Consider the following 19,805-nt stretch of genomic DNA (forward strand, 5'->3'; position numbering starts at 1 on the left):
CGGGGTCCGGGCAGAGTTTGAGCGCAGGGCCGGGAGTTCAGCACAGCCCGGCCTGGGGGTCCCACAGGGTGCGGCCCTGGAGGGTCCCAGACAGATCCCAGACGGATCCAGAGGGGGGCCAGGAGGGGATCCAGGTGAATTCCCTGGAATTCGCCCTCTTCCCCTTCCCTTTTTCCCCTTCCCCTTTTCCCCTCCCCCTTTTCCCCCTCCCCTTTTCCTCTCCTCCCGCGCGCCCTCGGGCACTTTGGCTTTCGCGTCTCTCCAGCTGCGCCACAGCAGCGATCGGGGACGGCTGCGATGGTTCCAGCGCTGGGTCTGGGGCTGCTCTGGAGGCTCCTGGGGAACCCTGGGGGCGCGACCAAAGGTGAGTGGGAGCCCCCGAAACCGGGACCCCCCTAAACCATAATTCCGGGGCACCGAGACCCTCTCGAATTTCCATTTTTGGGCACTGAAAACCCCCTAACCTCCATTGTCGGGCAGGAGCACCCCACATAAATCCCATTTTGGGTCCTGTGATCCCCCTCCATCCGCTTCCCCAGCGCCGGGACTCCCTGTACCCTCTCATCTGGCACTGGGACTCCCCCTGAACCGCCATTCCCGGGCATCAGAATCCACTGAGCCCCCATTCCTGAGCATGCGGACCCCCTTGAGCGCCCCTTTCTGGCCACCTCGACCCCTCTGTAACCCCTTCCCCAGCACCGGGACCGCCTTGTACCCTCTCATGCGGCCCCAGAACCACCCTGAACCCCCATTTCTGGACACCCACGCCCCCGGAACCGCAATTCCCAGCCACCGGGACCCCCTTGAATCCTGAATTCCTGGCATGGAAATTCCCCCTGAACCCGCATTCCCCGGCATGGGAACCCCCTGAACCCCCATTTCTGGGCACTGGGATCCCCCTGAACCCCCATTTTGCGGCACTGGAACCCCCCTGCCCCCTCTTATCCGGGACTGGGATCCCCCCGCACCCCCGTCAGTGCTCTGGGACCCCCTGCACTCCCATTCCCGGCCATCCCGCCCTTCCCAGGCCCCAGACCCGCCCTTTTCCTTCCCCTTTGCACCCTCAGAGCTCCCAAATTTCTGCGTCCCCCCAGTTCTCCATTGCCGGCGCTTCCTGGGGTTCCCAAAGGGTCCCCCGGGGTCCCAGGGGGTCTCAGCAAGGATCCAGTGGGATCCAGGTGAATTCCCTGGAACTCCCCTTTTCCCTGTCTCGCTTTTGCGTCTCCCAAGCTGTGTCCCCGGGGTCCGCCCGCCTTTCCCAGCCCCAGCCCCCCCTTTCCGTGACCCAGGGATCCCCTGGAGCCCCATTCCTGCCTTTCCCAGTTCCCAAACCCCACTTCCCTCAACACCGGGGACCCCTGGACCGCCTTTGGTGGGCACAGGGACCCGCTGTATCCCCCATCCCGCCTCTCCCAGTCCCTTCATTGGACCTTGGACCCTTTTGTCTCTCCCAGTTCCACTTTCCAATCTCTGCGTCCCCCCAGTTCTTCATCCATGTGTCTGCTGGGGGGGCTTCTTGGGGGTCCTGAATTTTCAGTTCTGGGCACTGGGACCCCCCTGCACTCCCTTATCCAGAACCAATTGCCCCCTGCACCCCCTTTCCCATTCATCCTTCCTTCCGCAGTCCCCAGACCCCTCTTTTCCTTGACCCTGAGACCCCCTGCACCCCCATTTCTGCTTTTCTCAGCTCTCAACTGCCCTTTCCTCTGCATCAAGGACCCCTGAGCCTCCTATTCCTAGGTCTCCCCATCTTGTGACCCATTTCCTTGGCACCGGGGACCCCTAGATCCCCTATCCCTCATCTCCTAGTCCCTTCACCTCCTCTCCCCTCCAATAACCCTGGAACGCCCTTGAGCCCCCATTCCTGGACACCAGGACCCCCTGCAGGCCCTTTCCTGTCCATCCCACCTCTCCCACCCTGCACACCCTTTCCTTGGCCCCGGGATCCCCAAGCCCCTTCCCAGCTCTTCCAGTTCCCCTTTCATTGATCCGTGATCCCCTCAACCCCCCTCAAATCTCTGTGTCTCCCAGTTCTCCACTCCCTGCGTTACCTGTCTGTGGCGGTGTCAGAGCCCAGCCCAGGGATCCCCCAGTACATGTCCACTGCATACCTGGATGGGATCCCCCTTTCACGCTATGACAGTGAGCGGGGCCGGAGGGAGCCACTGACGCAGTGAATGGAGGACGCATTCGAGCCGGAATATTGGGAGAGGGAGACCCAGATCTGTGAGGGATGGCGGCACGTGGAGGCCAGGAACCTGGAGATAGCGCGGGAGCAGAACAACCAGAGCAGGGGTGAGTGGGGGGAGCTGTGCAGCTGGAATGGGATCCGTGGGGCTGGGATGGAGATCGATGGGGCTAGGATGGGATCTATAGGTCTCAGATGAGGATTCACAGGGCTCCGAGGGGCTGAAATGGGGTTCTGTTAGCCTGGGATGGGATATCTTGTGATCCATGTGTTGGGATGTGTATCGATGGGGCTCCAAGGAACTGGGATGAAGCTCTGGGGGTCTCCATCAGATGCTGGGGCTCCATAGGGCTGGAATGGGGCTCTGTGGGGATGGGATACAATTCCATGGGTCTCTGTGGGTACAATTCCCCCAGGTCTCCACACACGGCTGTGGGTTTATGGCTGTGATCTCCTGTCTGACGGGAGCATCCGTGGCTCCAGTTGGCTCGGCTACGATGGACGGGATCATATCTCCTTTGACCCAAAATCCGGGAAATTCACACCGGCCGACAGTTCTGCTGAGACCACCAAGAAGCACTGGGAACAGGAAGGGGTTGACGCTGAGCATAGGACAAATTACTTGAAGCATGAATGCCCTAAATTACTCCGTAAATACATTGGATACAGGCAGAAGGAGCTGGAGCGCAAAGGTGGGAGCAGAATTCCTGTGAGAATTTGGGATTTGGGGATAGAGAACTTGGGAACATGGGAATTCCTGTGGGAATTCCATGGTCAGATCTCACCCCCATCCTATTCCGATGAGAATTCCCTGGGCAGATCTCACCCCCATCCCACTCACATAGAATTCTATGGATGCATCTCACTGTTATCTCATTCCAGTGCCCCCTGATGTCCATGTGTCTGGAAAAGAGGAACACGGGACACTGATCCTGTCCTGCCATGCGTACGGATTCTACCCCAACACCATCGCAGTTAGCTGGATGAAGGGGGGTGATATCTTGGATCAGGAGACGGAGTGGGGCGGGATCGTTCCCAACAGCGATGCCACCTTCCACACCTGGGCCAGGATCGAGGTGCTGCCGGAGGAGCGGGAGCAGTACCGGTGCAGGGTGGAGCATCCCGGAATGCGGGAGCCCGGGATCTTTGCTTGGGGTGAGACTGGGAATGGGGGGATTGGGGATTTGGAATTCCCAAATAGGGATTCCCCTTCCCCTCTTCACGATCCCGGGTTTCCCAGAGCCGACATCTGGCGGGAATCTCACCGTGGTGGTCGCTGTGTCCGTCATCGCTGCCATCCTCATCCTCATCGTCCTCATTGGATTTGGCGTCTGGAAGCTCCAATCCGGTAGCACACGGGATGGGGGTCGGGAAGGGGCACGGATCCACCCAGCACCATTCTGGGAATCCTGTGCCACCGACGCTGATCCCACTTTTTTTCCACAGGGAGGAGAGACAGGAATGGATACAACCTGGCAGCCGGTGAGTTCCAGTGGTGGATCCAGCTCTGGATCCCCTCTGTGTGGATCCCAGGATGGATCCTGGGGTTAATCCTGGTGTGTGATCTGAGCTGGAATCTCATGGATCTTCTCTTTCTGCAGGAAGGGATGTGGGAACCAACAGCTTCAGCACAGGTATGGAGCAGGATCAGGGTGGGATTCCAGAGAGGGATCAGGGCAGGATGGATGGACTGGGATCAAGGATGGATTCTGGATCAGAGCAGGATCCAGAGGGGGATCAGGTGGAATTGTAGAGTGGGATTTGGGCTGGATTCTGGAGCGGGATCAGGAGGGATGGATGGAGCAGGATTGGTGTGGGAGGGATGGAGTGGGATCAGGGCTGGATTCCAGACAGGAATCAGGTGGAATGGAATGGAGCAAGATCAGGTTGGGGTTCCAGAAAAGGATTGGGGCGAGATGGGGCGGAATGGGGTGGGATGGATGGAGCAGGGCTGGGGCAGAGTGGATGGAGTGGGATCAGGTGGGATGGATGGAGCAGGATTTCAGCAGGATTGGGGTGGGATCATGTGGGATTCTGGAGCAACTTCTGCTCTCCATGGGCTCCAGCCAGGTCCATCCTGTGGAATGGGGACAGGGACAGGGTGACACCGTGACCCTCTCTCATCCTGGCAGGAATCACCACCTGAGCAATCCATGGAGCTGGATCTGGCCCCTTCCCTCTTCCCAGGAAAGCTGAGAGCTGCCAGCAGAGCTCATCCCGCTGCTGCCACCCACCCCACAGCTCTTGGTAACAGATCCATTTCCCATTTTCCAGTGTTTCAAAGGCAAGAACCACAAATATTCACGATGCTTCACTTCTGCTGTGAAATTATCCTGCTTATGGCAATAAATCCTGCTTGAGGCAATACATCCTGCTTGGGGCAATACATACTGCTTGGGGCAATAAATTCTGCTTGGGGCAATGCGGGAATCCATAAAATCAGAGGGTTTTGGGAAAGCTGCAAAAGGCAAGCTTCAGAGACTGCAGAACTGTGATTAGAGCTAAGCAGTAGCCATGAGATAGGTCAGCAGAAAAATTATGTAAAAAGTAGAAAAGTAAGGACAAATAGAACAATGATATTGTATTAATGCTTGTCTAGAATAACTCCCTAAGCTACAGAGAAGTTTATCTAGCAGATATTAGGAAGCTTGAAGCTTAATAATGGAGCTCTGTGCATTGTGTTTTAAGGCTTACAAGCAGGTATTATATTTGAAATAAGCAACCATTGTTTTAACCGAAGGTACGTGTGCTTATAGTGATTGGATAGAACTACTGTCAATATGCTTTAACTTTGTGTGATTGGTCAAACACCTTATAAAGTAAGTTGTAACATTAAGTTCTTGGTCTGCTGCCTGGGATGTGAGCTGGTGGCGTCTTCCCATTGTCATAACCAAGAAATGAGACTGATGCTGGAAAATAAAACAGGTCAAGGCATGTTCCACAGCAGTCCCATCCCATTTGTGATTGTACATATACCCCCAACCAGCGAAAAATGGTGCTCCTCTGTGAGGAACTTTGTTAGAACAGAGGACTAAAAAAGATGATCGTGGACATTTCGGTTGCCGGAGGCCCAGGATGTTAAAAGGAGGAATAGATGATCCCCTTTGTTGTCTGTACCTGATGTCCTTGTAAGTAATAAGTAGCAACTTTAGGGGCTCCTGGACAATGAGATTGGAAATCATTTATCTAAAACAGAATGGGATGTTTTTTACCAGCTTGTAAGAATCCGTGTCTCTCGGGCTATTGTTTGGGTCCACTCCGGCTAGCTATGGACCCTGGCCCACACGGTCTTACATGGACGGAAGCAAAAGATGAGAAACGCTCTTCTGCACGTGGGTGTGGGAAATTAGGGACAGGCGGTCAGAAGATCTCATGTTGTATGGGCAGGCAGAACCCCTCCCCTCAGCTGTTAAAGTTACTTAGCCCCCTTTGGTTGGCCAGTGACCCCTGTTTGTGATACAAGCAGAACCAAGGTTATATAACCCTGTGCAACCTGTTAATAGACGCCATTTTGCTGTCGACCATATTGGTGTCTGTGAGCACGTGGCCCGAGTGGCTGGGGGATTGCCGCCGTGCCATTCCCAAACCAGGTCGTCACACCTCAGCTGAGGCAACAAGTGGTGCCAAAGCCCGGGAAATTGCCTGGGAAACGGGGATCACCTGGACGGGTGAATGGCGGCCGTAGCGGCTGTGCCAGCTTGGTGGGGAGGACACTCCTGGACCAGCGAGGAGAATGGAAGCTCTCGCGAAGGTCGTATTTCAGATCCATAAGCAATGGGGTATTGATTGTATTCCAGAAGATTTTACCCTCGTAGTATCAAGGCTGCTGCAGATTGGGGTCATTGACTGGCTGGTGGACATACTCCACCCAGAAATATGGGACAAGTGTACGAAGGCTCTAGCTGAGGAAACAATGTCCTCAGGTGCAGGGAAGAATCTTAAATCATGAGGGAGAGTTGTACAGGCTCTGCAAAAGGCTCAGCAAGAGCAGGAAACCTGGAAAGCCGCGCGTGATTGTTTGCTGGCCGTGTCCTGGCTGGGGGCTGGGGTGACTCTGCAGACTGCAGGTGATTGCAATTTTGCTGAGTGCAGGGATTCACAGCCACAGGGATGCTCTTCACAGCTCCCGAGCCCAGGCTGAGGGAAAAGAGCAGGCGCGGTCATTTTGGGATGGGTTGTCAGAGGAGCACTGCCATTAATTCAGAGTCTGAGGGAGCCTGGGCGGGGCCTCTGCCGTATGCACCGCAGGATGGCGAACCCCAGAGGGACAGGGGGGATGCGGATGAGGACGCGGTCAGCAGGAACAGAGAAGGTCTGCCGGATAACACAGACACGCGCAAGCAGAGAAGAGGGGAGAGACCTGGAGGTGGAATTCAGGCTAATCAGAGTGTCTGTCTGAAAACATATTCTTATAAGACAAGAGCCTCCTCCAGCAGGAGGCAGGGTGAGCCTAGAGGGAGGGAGCAGCCCAATACTAGAAAAAAGGGGCGGGGTGGAAACCCGACAAAAAGGTCCCAGAGTCCGGAAGGCTCCAGTCAGTCAACTTCAAGACCCGAGTCAGACTCGAGCTGGGATGAGTGGTTAGACAAGTGGTCCGTAGCCGACTCCGGCTCCGACAAAGAGGGAGTGAAAGCATACAGGATTAGTAATCACAATGCTCCTGCTTGGGTCAAGGGGAAGTTAGGAAAGGAATGAACTCCTCTTACAGACTGGAGGAAAATAAAAATAGCATGCGCCAATTGGGCCCCATCAGCCACGCTAGCTTTCCCGGTCCAAGTGGAGGGACAGGGCAGAAACCAGAGGACCTACACGTTGGTAAACCCTAGGGATGTGCAAGCAATTGCTAAAGCAATTGCCAACAGAGGGATTAATTCAGCTATGGTTTCCACTCTTATCGATAGCATTTTTGGAGGAGATTATATGCTCCCATTTGATCTTAAACAAACATGCAGATTAATTTTTGATGGGGCGGGGATGATTATTTTTAAACAAGAACGGGAGGACAACTGCACAAAGCAGCTGGCCTTAGTAACTGGGGCAGACCACCTGCTGCATGGCTCTAGTATACAGCAGTTAATGGGTAGAGACCCAACCATGATCACCCCCCAAGCGCAGGCCGAGGGCCTTTGTGCCCATGAGGTTATGACAACTACCCGTGCCACTAGAGAGGCTATCCGCTCTGCTTCTAAGGTTATTGCCAGACTATCGCTATGGTCTACCATAAAGCAAAGTGAGAGCGAAAGTTTTACACAATTTGTGGACTGCCTCCAGGCAGCACTTGATTCCTCAGCCCTATCCTTGGAAGCAAAGGGCCCTGTGTTAGAGGAGTGTTTGCGCCAGCAATGCAATTCAATTCAGCTACTAAGGACATGTTGCGGTCATTACCACCCGGGTCTAGTGTCACGAACATGATTAGGCATGTCACAAAAGAAGAGCATCTAGTCCCAATTCAGGCAGCCATCCACACTGCAATAACTAGTGTGATGACATGCCTTAAGTGTGGCCGGGCAGGTGTCGTGGTTTGACCGGAAATGGGACATCTGGGATATTTTGTTTTGCTGTGATTACCAATGGGTAATTGGAATTTAAGATGGGCACTTAGTTTGACCAGTGGGACATTTGGATCCGCCTCTTGAGACTACGAACTCAAGGGGTTAAAAGCAGGGCTCTTGGCCTTCGGAGCCCTCTTGGGATTTCCGGCGTGAAGAAGTCTCTCCCCCGGCCCAGTTTCTGGCTGGGCTGGGGGAGGGGAGAGCCACGTGGGCCATCTACGGTAGGCCCGGGTTTGGAGGAAGGGTGGCAGACCCTTGAGCGACCAGTTTATTCCCCCCCCCCAGAGAATGCAGCCCGTGCTCGAACTGTATATCTTGAAACTTGATATCATGTGCCGGCAGGCAGCACGGCTGGGAGGAGAAAGGGGGGGGCAGCGGGCAGTCCGGCCGCCTGGGAGACCTTTTAACCCTTTGGGGAATGAAGGCTTCGCAGAACATTGCCTTTCCTGGGAAAGGGACAGGAGTGGAAGATGAAGGAAGAAAATTAGGCCAGTAAGGAGGGTCTGGCAAAGGGAGAAGAGAGATGTTGAAGGAATGGAGGAAGATGGAGTGGCAGTTTTTGCTGGACTCTTTTTTGTTGTATTTCCATGGACTGTTTCCTGGTGAGGCAGAGGCTGTATTGCAGGGGGAAGCGGAGGCTCGGCGTCAAGAGAGTTTGGTTTTGAGACCCCTCGGCCCCAGGGGGTATAGAAGACATGGGGGGGACAGAGGTCCCAGGATTGTGACTGTACTCTGCTTGGAACGAGACGAGGCATTCTTAAAAGGCCCTGAAGGCAGGCCCCTGCCCCATCCCATGCCAGGTGGTGAGAGCACCTCGGCATGGAAAGGAGATGTCACGAGGTAGCAAGATACCGGGCGGATTGCTGATTGTGACAAGAAGTCCGTGGCACAAGGAAGGACTCCGTCTATCCCTTATGAGCTGAAGATTTGATTTTTTTTTCCAAAGGGTGGTGCCAGACCGAGTGTGGATAATTTTTTGGGAAATGTAAATGTGTTTGGGAATTTGGTGGGAGGAGGATAAGGAAGTGTTTCTGTGTAGTTCTCATTCTCCTTGTTTTTTTCCCTGTGTGTGTGTAGGTTAGTAATTGTGTGTGTAGTTTAGTAATTGTGTGTGTAGTTTAGTTAATAAACTTCTCTTTATGTTTAAGTTGGAGCCTGCTTTGCTTATTTCCTGGCCACATCTCACAGCAGATATCAGGTAAAAGGTATATTTATGGGGGCCTTGGCTTTGCCAGGCCTTAAACCATAACAGCAGGTCACATTGCAGTGAACTGCCCTCAGTCAGGGTACCTGCCAACAGCCATTCCCCCACACCAAATGAGACCTAGGGGACGATGCTGGGCATGCGGAAAAAAAGGGCATTTTGCCAAAGAATGCAGATCCAAACATCAGGGAAACAGGAGGGGGAGGGGGAACCCGGGCAGCACACAGCTCCCTCCCACCTGGAACATTGGCCCAGTTATGCCAATTGTCAATGGGGCACAGAGTTGCTGCACCCACTACCCCCTCCAATGACCAGCTTCACATCTCAGCCAACAGCCCAGCCAAATCCATCCACACCCTAGGAATACCAAGAACGGCTCCCTAGGGGCGAGGCCCCTGGGGGGCCCTGGCCACGAAGGTGTGGGAGCAGCACCCATGGGTGGCCTTTGTTGTGAAGGTGGGCAGACACCCACTGATAGTGTGGGCAGTTTGCCGTCTTCATAACAACTCTGATGACTCTGCTATCTGCCTTCCCTTTTGGGTCGATATGGGATCAGACATCACCATCACCCCAAGTATACACTGGCCTTCACAGTGGAAATTGGAGGAAGCCTCCATGGTGGGTGGAGTTGCAGGGCTGTCTTGGGCCCTAAAAAACACCCAGCCGGTAATGATAACGCTTTGCACTGAAAGGGGACCAGGGAGAGCTATCACCCTTTCCCCATATGTTATGTCAGAATGCCCACCCTTGCTAGGGAGGGATGCCCTAACCCTGTTGGATGTCAAGATGACAAATTTATTCTAAGGGCCAGTGCCGCGTACGTGCAGCTACCCATCAAATTAATATGGAAATCACTGGACCCAGTGTGAGTCAAGCAGTGGCCCTTGTCAAAGCCTCAAATGACTGCCATTCTTGAGTTAATTACCCGTAAGCTGCAGCAAAACCACATAGAACCCTCCACAAGCCCATGGAACACCCCGATTTTTGTAATACCCAAACTATCTGGTGAAGGCTTCCATCTCCTACACGACCTACAAGAGGTGAACAAAAGAATCCAACCAACAGGTCCTGTACAAACTTTGTTGCCGATGGATTCAATGATACCAAGAGAACAACCCTGTGCAGTGCTTGATATCAAAGACTGCTTCTTCTCCATCCCTCTGCATGATGAAGACAAAGAGCGGTTTGCCTTTTCCATCATCTTCCCGAACAGCCAGCGGCCCAACCTGCTCTTCCAGTGGACAGTATTGCCCCAGGAAACGGTCAACTCCCCTGCCATTTGCCAGATCACGGTGGACCAAGCACTAGCGCCAGTCTGACAGAACGATGCAACCGTGACCATTGTTCAATACATGGATGACATCCTGATAGCTGCACCATCAATGAGCCAAGTAGACTGGCTAGTGTCAACAGTCTCAGAGACCTTGAAAACAAATGGGTTTGAAATTGCGAGTGCAAAGATAAAAAAGGGACCGTGTGTGACCTTTTTAGGTGTGGGAATCTTGGACTCCTATATAACCCCTCCCCAGATAAAAATCTGGCGAGACATCAAGATGCTCCATGACATCCAGCAGCTGGTAGGATCCCTACAATGGCTCCGCAACATCATCCTGATCCCTCCCTGTGGAGGGCTGGCAACTTGAGGTCACGTAGACATGCTCTGGTTAGCTGACCAAGGACTGGAAAAGTACCAAACCCAGCTAATCTAGTCCCTACACCTGCAAGGACACTGTGGCCTTGAAGCATAGCTGTATCATGATAGCAAGATGCTGTAATTGAGAAAGAGACATGAGACAAAGAGATGTAACTCCAAAGGAATGAGGAAGAGCTGATATCTACAATATAACCAATAGACTGCTTGGCTTACAGAATATGTATGATCTTATTATTTGTTGTGCATAAATGTCTGATGGTCTAATCAATAAAGGAAGCTTGCTGATTCTCATATTGAGTGTCCCGAGTCTTTCCTCGCCACAACAAATGGCTGCCCGAAGAGGGACCCTACAGAGGGCTTGAACCTGTGAGTCACGGTACGGTGCAGTATTTGTGTTTGTCCTGACGCAGCACGGGAGGCAAAAGAGTGGGCTCTGCGCCCCAAGCGACCCTAGAGAGGAGTCTTGGAAGGCAAAAGAGCGGGCTCTGTTGCCCCGAGCAAGCTTAGAGAAGGGCTCAGCTGACTAAGCACTGCCGACATCTTGCAAAGGGCTGCAACAGCGCCCTGACGATCAGATTAGAAGGTAATGAAGAGACAAGCAGCGTATGATCTTTTTAAATGCTTTTTACAAAAGTGGGAATTGCAAGGTATTGACCTGGGAAAAGAATTCTTGGGATTGCTTGGATATGGAGTTGCAAAAGGGTGCTTTGCAGATCCTGACCAGGCCTTTGAGGGGTTAGAGTGGCATAGGTTCAGGGAGAAGTTGTGGGAAGCTGCGTTAGATGATTGTAAAACTGCAAAAAAGTTGTCTAAAATTTGGCAGATAGTTGCTAATGCACTAAAACAACATCAGGCAGAGCAGAAGGCTGTTTAGGCAGCCTCTGCTCAACTGGGAATGCCTGTTCCTAGGGAGAATAGGGGGGCCACAGCATCCACATCTTCTTATCCCCTCCCCCCATCAACTAACACGGTGTATCTACCAGCGGGGACGGCCTCAGCGGCACCTGCCTGAGCCCCCCGCTCCCTCTGTGCCTCCGCTGGCTGTGGGGGATTGGCCCCCCCTTCGGCTGGAGAGGACAGCAGGGAAGGAACAAAAGAAATGCCTGACCCTGAGGCAATGCGAATTGCTAATGAAAGGCGTAAGGCATGGTGAGAAATTACAGGAGAGGCGACAGCTGCAGGCGACCAAGCCGCTGCTGATGCCTTGCTTGAGGTGCCTTGCCCAGTGGTTTATGCACCAAATCCTTCTGGAAGTTTGCAGGTCACGATTACTGCCTTAGATTGGAAGTGGCTGGCAAAGCTCCGTGCCACTGTAAGTGAGTGTGGTATCCACGGAGAGCCCACTCGTCAGATGTTGAATTATTTGTGGGGAGGAAACATACTGTTGCCATCAGATATTAAAAGCCTCATGAGGCTAGTGCTTACCCAGCATCAACAGTTGTTGTTTAATGCTCACTGCCAGGCTGCGTGCCAAGAGTCTGTGGCTACCCCGAGACAGCCGAGAGATCCGCTATACGGAGTTACTCTAGAAGAGCTTATGGGGATAGGGACATACCTAGGGACGGAAGTGCAAGCGCTAATCGGGCCCAAGAAGCTGAGGGAGGCTATGAGGTTAGCCCGGATGGGGCTCGATAGGGTGAAATTCCCAGGGGGTATTCCCTCATACATGGGAATTAAACTAGGAAGAGAAGAGCCATTTGGGTTGTTTATTGACAGAGTGGTGAATGCCATTTAGACAGCAGGGGTCCCTGAACATATGCACAGAGCACTACTAAAGCAATGTGCCCTACAAAATTGCAATCCCACCACTCAGAGTACACTTGTCACACTCCCTGGTACCTGGACTGTTGAGGAGGCTTTAGAACAAATGGCTCAGGTACTGGTGGGGCCGCAGGCTATGTTAGTGGAGGCAGTAAGAGAATTGGGAAGTAGTTTTAGGGAGCAGGAGCAGGTGATGCAGAGTCAGGTGTTGGCTGCCCCCTTGCAAGCGTCGGTAAATTGGCCTCAGGGAAAAGGACCATCATGACTCTGGTGCTTGCACTGTGGAACTGCTGGCCATGTGCAATGGAATTGTACAATGGGAGTTGTGTGGTGCCGGCGTTGCAAGTCTGACGCTCACAATGATTCAGCCTGCTGGCGCGTCTCAGGAAACAGGAAGCCCAGCAGGAGGGGTTGCCCCACGTTGACACAAGTGGCGGCCCAGAACCCGAGTGTCTTCCCAGCACAAGCGCCTCCTCCCTTCGCCCCGCAACCAGCGGAAGCCTTGGTTTGGACCTGGCAACCTCAATAGACTGTACCTTAATAGATTGCAAATTGCAGCGTATCCCAACAGGGATTAAGGGCCCTGTTACAGCAGACGGACAACCAGTGGGGGCTTTGTTGATTGGACCCTCATCTGCCAGCATGTTGGAACTTACTATTCTTGTTGGACTAATTGATGCTGATTATACAGGTGAAATACAAATAATGGCACAAACGTTATTCCCACCATTGTTCATTCCAGCTGGATTGCGAATTGCTCAATTGATCCCTTTGCCTCAATTAACAGGAGGAACTTTACCACTTGCTGAGCAGGGACATGGCGAAGGTAGTTTTGATTCTACAGGAACAATGGCATTGTTGACAGTGGACTTAAAGCATCGTCCTAAAAAACATACCCACATCCAGTATCATGGTCAAACCATCACCCTGGTTGCGCTCCTAGACACCGGTGCAGATGTCAGTATCACAGGGACTCAGAGATGGCCACCCCAGTGGCCCACCCATGCGGCAAATGCCACAGTCACATGTTGCCTTCTCATGCAAGGCAGGCGACCTGGTTCAGACGAACAGCACGGCAGCCCTCTCACTAGGGCCACTCGGGCCAATGACACACGCAGACATCAATGTGATGGACGGTCAAAAGGCGTTTATTATCTCGTCTCTTGGGTTTTTATAGTCTAAGGGGTCTCTACGTCAGCATGGGTCTGTCTTTACCTTCTATGGTTAGTAAGAGGTGGACTGTTACTGGGTAGGGGATGGAAAGTTACTGGAATTTGGTTAGGCGGGTTACATTCCTATGTTAGTTTCTTATCTATGGGAAGCAGATGGTCTTATCTAAGGGGATCTGAGGGTCCTGGCTTTCCGTGACATCGCGAGATCTTCCGCAGCGCCTGTCCCTGTCTACCACATCTCCCCCCCCCTTTTCACAAATGAATGAGGTAGTCATGCACATAGGTACTTAAGTGAGGTATAAGGTTGTAGCTTGACAAGGGAAAAGGGTCTTGGGAGTCCTGAGTAAGCTTTTGTCAGACAAGTTCAGAGGATCTGGTGACTGACGGTGTTCCCTGGTTGAATTCTCCGGTTGAATTCTCCGGTTGAATTCACAGCAACTGTCGTCGGCCTAAGTACAGGATGTTGGTCCGTTCCAGGCGGGTCTGAACGAACGAGACTAGCTTGTTCAGCAGGCATGGTCCGAAGGTGACTGTTAGAAACAGCATGGCCAATGGACCTATCAGGACAGAAATCAGAGTGGTTAGCCAAGGTGATTGATTGAACCAGGACTCGTACCAGCCCTGTTGGGCCTCCCTGTCTTTCTGTCTCTGAGCCAGTCGGTTCCGGAGTTCTGCCATGGAGTCTCTCACGACTCCCGTGTGGTCTGCGTAGAAACAGCACTCCTCCTTCAAGGCGGCACACAGGCCCCCTTGCTGCATGAACAGGAGGTCTAGGCCTCGCCTGTTCTGCAAGACCACTTCCGAGAGTGAGGAGACCGACTTCTCTAGAAAGGAGATGGATTTCTCGATCCTTTGCAGGTCCTCGTCAATTGTTGCTTGCAGCTGGGACAGTCCTTGGTGCTGGGTCGCTAGGGCTGAAACTCCTGTGGCCGTTCGGGGTGCTCCCAGGCCGAGCAGCATTGCGATAGTTATACCTGCCATTATTTCTCTTTTCTGGATCCGGCCGGGTCCCTCAAGAAGATGGTACACTTCTTCGTCTGAGTGGTACAGGATCCTAGGAACAATCAGAACTTGGACAGAGAAGTCGTTAGAGTCATTGAATTTGGGAAGGAACACACAAGGACTCACTCCGGATCGCTGGCAAACCCACATCCCAGATGCGGCTGGGACTGCCCATTTATTGTTTTTCCTGTTAGGCTTGACGATTTTGGTGCAGACGTTGCCTTTCCGCCTAGCTAGGGTTGCGTTGCCAAAGCATCTGCCTCGGCCTGTGACTTGACTCAGGGTGATTCCTTTGCGAGGGGTATCCCATCTGCACTGGTGAGGGGCGTCGGCTGAGGAATAACTGAAGGGAGTGTTTAAGGCGACTCCTTCGAAAAAGGGAGGTTTGACATCGTAACAAAGCCAGCAGGATTCGGTTAGGTTAGGGTTGGATTCGTTCAGGGATACAAAGGTTGCTTCTAACATGCGAAGGATTGGGTCTGCGTCTGACTCGGTTAAGTGGCTCATCTGAAAGGTTTCCGCTTGACCGGTCAGGACTTTGCTGACCCCTGTGGGTAAGGTTTTGGGGTAGGTTACGTTTCTCCCTTTCGGCACGCTTTTAATCGCTTTGTTGGGTCCGACTGCTCGGGGTGCTGACGGTTGAAGCCTGATAATTTGCACATTCGCCCTCTCTTTTGACCCTTGAAAGACCACTGTCCACGTTCTGCCTGTGGCCCAGCTAGGGTGATCTGGCTGCAAGACCGTCATGTTGTACTCAGTGCATGCCCGAAATCTAGGGATTTTATGTTGGTTTCGATGGAAGTTCCCGTGAAAGAAGAGGGGTATTTTGCAACCGATGGGTGCCCAGGTGAACTGTAGGAATTTGTCTGGCTCTTGTGGATCCCACCCAGGCCCCGATGGCCTGGCATCTGTAACTATGGTTTCGCAGCCCCAGTGCCCACAATATCCCCACCCAGGGTGATTGCAGTAGCTTTTCCCAGGGTTTGAAGCTGGGCACCAGTAGGATAGGCACGAGTGTTTGACGTGTGGGGAATAGGGGTGTACCTTTGGCCGTCCTGGAAACAGGTCGGTGATGCGGAGCACAAAGGATGGGGTGTTCGGTGTGGTGATTTGTCTGAGCGCTTTGCCCCTACTAAGGTGTCGCATGACCCACCTGAAGGGCTGATGGGGGTAGTGGTCTGGGCTGGCTTGCCCCCTGGCAACAAGCCCCCCGGCTTGCCCCCTGGCAACAAGCCCCAACAGCAAAATCACACAGAAACACCCTTGGTGCTTGGGTCTCACCCGTGCGGGTCTCTCGGTTGCTGCTTGGCGGCTTGGTGATCTGTCGCTTTCGTCTGGAACCGGGAAGTACGCGTCACGAGGGCGTCCCACGAGCAGGTCCTGTAAACAGATACTCGCAATTCTCGTCAGTCTCATTCTGCTCGCCCTGAAGGTCCGGTTTAATCGACTTAAGTGGACACCACCTGATTTTGCCGTCCTTTTTGACTGCTGCGTACCCTCGCCCCGTGAGCATCAGCCTCCAACCCCGTTCCCACTCGCCTAGCTCGTTTCTGATTACCACCTGCGGGCCCTCTTCTAACGTTCGAGTGACCCAGTGTTTTTGAACGGGACTGTTTGTTTCATCTCCCCTAGGGAATTGATTCAGTGCCAGCAAGGCGGTTGCCAGCATGCGTGCCTGATCTCCTGGGGGAATGGCATTGGCAAAGCCCTCTGCTTTTGCCAACACTTCTATCTTGGTCTTCAGGGTCTGGTTTGCTCTCTCTACTATGGCCTGTCCGATACTGTTATGTGGGATGCCATGCACTAGCGTGATACCCCATTTCGAGGCGAATTCCTGTACTTGTATGGATTTGAAGTTAGAGCCGTTGTCCGTTTTGATCTGCTTGGGGATGCCAAGCCAGGCCATGGCTGTCAGCCAGTGCTGAATTGTGGCTTTGGAATTGGTTTTGGGGTGCTGTGTAGCTACGATCGCTCCGCTATAAGTGTCTACTGTCACTGCAAGCCATGCTCGAGCGCTTCAGCAGTTGACACAAGGTGAAGTCCGACTGCCAGATTTCTGAGGGCTTGAGACCTCTTGGGTTGACTCCGTAGGACCGAAGGGGTGACTTCTGACAATGAGGGCAAGTGGCTACCACATGTTTGGCGTCCGCCGTCGAGATTCTGCATCTCTTCGCCAGTGCTTTGACTCCGATGTGGAGCGACTCGTGCAGTTGACGAGCTCTTTGCAAGGTCCAAACGCCTTTCGCTGCGGCGTCTGCTTTGTCGTTGCCGATCTGAAAGTAACCTTTGACTGGGTCATGGCTGTTGATGGGGATGACTGACACGGTGCCCTGTCGCGAGGAGAATGCTTCTTCCAGCATTAGGGCTGCTGCTGATGTTGACACTCCTGGTCCTGCCATGGCTAGGCTGAGCCTTGCCACGAATATGGAGTCCGTTACGATGTTGAGGTGTTCGTCTTGGAAGAGTCCGCACGCCAAAACCACTGCTGCTGCTTCCAGTTGTTGCACTGACAGTGTGGGGTCCCTCGCTTTGACGCAGTGCCATTGCTCTCCTGCCTGCCACACTGCTGCTGCGGTTGAGGTCGTGGAGGAAGCGTCTGTGAAGACCGTTGGTCCCGGCTGCGGTCTGTCCTTGACCTTCGGTGGCATGTCCATGTCGACTATGGTCAGCAGCTTAGTCCAGGGTGGCTTGGAAGAGTAGGAGATTTCTCCTCCGAAGCCGGAGAGAGCAAGGGCCAGGTACTCCGATATTGCGGTTGACTCTGTGGTTGGTTGCTTGCAAAACGGAAGGTGGATGCTTGTCGGCTCTGTCCCTAGGTGTTTCAAGGCGAGTCTCCTGCCTTTCATGATGAGGTTGGCAATGCACTCGATTCCTGGGGAAAATGCACGAGCGGGTCTTCCGAGGACCACCCATTGGATTGGTCGGGCCTTTTCTGCAAGTCCTTGGGCGAGTGCTCCCACTCCCCCCTTCGGTGTAAAGTGGACGTACAGGTCCAGTGGCATGGCTGGGTTCCACCTGGCAAGCGTGCCAGTGGCCATTTGGTTTTCGATGAAGTCGAGGGAGCTCGTTGCTTGCGGTGTCAGCTCCTTGGGTTCCCAGGGGTTCTTTCCTTTCAGGAGGTCGTACAGAGGGTCCATGACCTCGGGAGGAATCAGGACGATGTTGCGAAGCCACTGCAGCGATCCCACCAGGCGCTGCACGTCGTGGAGCATCTCGATGTCTCGGTTGATCTTCATCTCGGGGGGTGTCACGTAGGAGCTTGTGATGCCCACTCCCAGGAAGGTCACGCAGGGTCCTCTCTTGATCTTTGCGCTCGCGATCTCGAAGCCGTTGGCTTGAAGGGTTTCCGTGACTGTGGTCACCAGGTGATCCACTTGGCTTGTCGATGGTGCTGCGACCAGGATGTCGTCCATGTACTGGATGATGGTTGCGGTGGGGTAGGAGTGTCGGACTGGCGTCAGTGCTTTGTCCACGGTGATTTGGCATATGGTGGGACTGTCGACCAGGCCTTGCGGAAGTACTCTCCATTGGAAGCGAAGGTTGGGCCGCTCGCCGTTCCGAAATGCCACGGAAAAGGCTAATCGTTCTCTGTCCTCAGGGTGCAGAGGTATTGAAAAGAAGCAGTCCTTGATGTCCAGTACTGCACACGGCTGCCCTGTGGGGATGGCTGAGTTCGTGGGAAGCAGTGTCTGGACTGGACCCATGGGTCTGATCGTCTTGTTCACTTCTCTCAGGTCGTGGACGAGACGATAGCCTTCTCCGGACCTTTTGGGGACCACGAATACCAGGGTGTTCCATGGGCTGGTGGAGGGTTCTATGTGACCCTTTTGCAGTTCTCAATCGACCAGTTCCAGCAAGGCTGCCATTCGAGGCTCTGTCAGGGGCCACTGCTCAACCCATACAGGGTCTGATGATTTCCAAGTCAATTTGATTGGCAGCGGAGGGTGTACGGCAGTGGCCCTCAGGATAAATTTGTGATCCGAAATCCTAGCAAGGAGAGAACATCCCTTCCTAACAGGGGTGGAGAATTCTGCAAAATGTAGGGGTAGATTGCTACTGTCTGTTCTGGTCTCTTTTTCGTGTGAAGTGTTATAGCCACCAGCTGGGTGCTTTTCCATGCCCGGGACTGCCCCCCCACTCCGTTCACTGGGGGGACTTCTTTGAATTGCCAATGTCCGGGCCAATGCTTTTGGGGAATAATCGTGCAGTCTGATCCCGTGTCCGCCCAAAACTGAAGCCCTATGACGTGAGGATCTTGGCTGCCGTAAAGGCGGCATGTCCCCCACACCATCAAGGGCTCCTTCCCTATTTTCATGACCAAGGCCACCCAGGGATCCCGCTCTGGGGTGTCCCCTGCTGGTCCTGTGACTCCGGCGCGGGTTGTGGTGGTGGGGGGTGCGAAGGTATTGAGGGTGCTGCACAACTCTGCCATTGTATTGCTGGGGGGGATGCAAAGGTGACTGCTCCCTGTGGGGGCATAGGGTATGAGAGTCCCCTGCCCCACTGGGGGTTGCTGTAGCTGGGCCGCTGCATGTTCCAGGTGGGAGGGGGCTGAACACGGCCCGGCCACCCCCTCCCTCTCCCGTTTCCCTGAGGCCTGGATCTGCATTCTTTAGCTAAGTGCCCCTTCCTTCCACACCCCCAGCACGGTCCCCTGCCTCCCGCTTGGCGTGGTGGAGCAGCTGCTGATAGGCGCCTTGGCTGGGGGCAGTTTGCTGCCAAGTGGCCTGCCTGGCCACATTTAAGGCACGCATCACGCTGGTTATTGCAGTTTGAACTGCTGCTTGGATGGGAGCTAGGTGTTCCTCCTTTGCAACGTGTCTGATCATGGCAGCTATATTGGACCCCTGTGGCAGTGATCTTAAAATGTCCTTAGTGGCTGAGTTACATTGCTGGCATAAGCACTCTGCCAGCACGGGACCCTTCGCCTCTGAGGGTAAGGCAGAGGAATCTAATGCAGCCTGGAGCTTATCCACAAATTGAGTGAAGCTCTCACTCTCACCCTGTTTTATGGAAGACCACGGAGAGGGTTTGGCTACCACTTTAGAAGCGTCACGGATGGCTTCTCGGGCAGCTCGGGTCGTTGTCATGACCTCATGGACTCGCAGGCCCTCAGCCTGTTGCTGGGGGGTGATCATAGTGGGGTCTGTGCCCATAAGCCTCTGTATGCTGGAGCCGTGCAGTGGATGGTCTGCCCCTGTTACCAAGGCTAGCTGTTTCATGCAATTATCCTCCCATTCTTGTTTGAAAACGATCATCCCTGCACCATCGA

At 53.7% G+C, this 19,805-nt stretch overlaps 2 pseudogenes; one reads left to right on the forward strand and one right to left on the reverse strand.

Moving 5' to 3' along the window:
• LOC128945551 (uncharacterized) overlaps nt 1–19,805 on the reverse strand; it is a 1,882,792-nt pseudogene that overhangs the window by 235,670 nt on the left and 1,627,317 nt on the right.
• LOC128945502 (class I histocompatibility antigen, F10 alpha chain-like) lies at nt 298–4,922 on the forward strand (annotated as a pseudogene).

The sequence above is a fragment of the Melozone crissalis genome, unplaced genomic scaffold, assembly GCF_028551555.1.
Source record: "Melozone crissalis strain CALT ecotype California unplaced genomic scaffold, PUWL_Pcris_2 ptg000066l_1, whole genome shotgun sequence".
NCBI lineage: Eukaryota > Metazoa > Chordata > Aves > Passeriformes > Passerellidae > Melozone > Melozone crissalis.